Source organism: Mustela nigripes, chromosome 3 (assembly GCF_022355385.1).
Source record: "Mustela nigripes isolate SB6536 chromosome 3, MUSNIG.SB6536, whole genome shotgun sequence".
Taxonomy (NCBI): Eukaryota; Metazoa; Chordata; class Mammalia; order Carnivora; family Mustelidae; genus Mustela; species Mustela nigripes.
Genome location: NC_081559.1, coordinates 39,094,983 through 39,095,849, shown reverse-complemented (window position 1 = coordinate 39,095,849; position 867 = coordinate 39,094,983). Strand labels below are relative to the sequence as shown.

At 35.1% G+C, this 867-nt stretch overlaps 1 non-coding gene across 1 annotated transcript; it reads right to left on the bottom strand.

Moving 5' to 3' along the window:
- Positions 1-449: 449 nt before the first annotated feature.
- On the bottom strand, positions 450-553 carry LOC132014711 (U6 spliceosomal RNA). Its single transcript, XR_009403367.1, has one exon. It is a non-coding gene; the product is annotated as a U6 spliceosomal RNA (small nuclear RNA).
- Between the last annotated feature and the right edge of the window lie 314 nt (positions 554-867).

Here is an 867-nt window from a genome sequence, read left to right as displayed (position 1 = left end):
TTAGTAAATTTACTGGCTATTAAGGGAGGGGGAATCCTTTAATCATCGAAGTGACAAAGAACAAGTGACTTACACGAGAAGGAAAATTAGATTATCATCAGACTTTTCAATAGCATTTCTTTGTATCAGAAAAATAAATGGTGTGAGCTATCTCAGGCAAAAGTGTGAGCCCAGGATTTTATATTAAAGGAAACGGACTTTCAATTATAAAAGGTACAAACTGTAATCAATGTACAAGAACGCAGGAATATTGTTCCCATGAGAACTTCCTGAAGAATTTACTAGAGAACAAGACTCAGACTGCCCAAATTACTAGCTACGTCAGCATGAGAACAGAGAGCAGTAAATACACAGTCACTAGTAGAACCAAAACTATATGATGTTTAAAAGGCAGAGAATATGGTATATGAAGGCCGTAAGCTCTATTGATGTAGATACTGCTTTTTTAAAAAAATATGGAATACTTCATGAATTTGTGTGTCACCCTTGTGTAGGGGCAGTGCTACTCTTCTCAGTATCATTTCAATTTTAGTCATGTCCTGCCAGAACAGGAACTTTTAAACTCATCTCAGTGATCATTCTCATGGCAGCAGCGTTAGCGCTGATATTCCCTGTTGTGTGTGTAATGTTGCCTAAAACAAATGAGTAATTTTGAACTATTTTAACTATTGTCCCCTGTGTCCTAAAAATTAGGATTCTCAGTGTGGAAGAAATAAGAGACAGCTGTAATTTTTTAAAAGATTAAATAAAAAAAATCTATAGTCTTGAAATTTAATGAAAAACAGTATGAACTTGTGAGGTATTTAATCTATCATTCTATCTGTATCGAATAGCTCCATCCATTGAAAAGGCCTGGAAACAAGGACC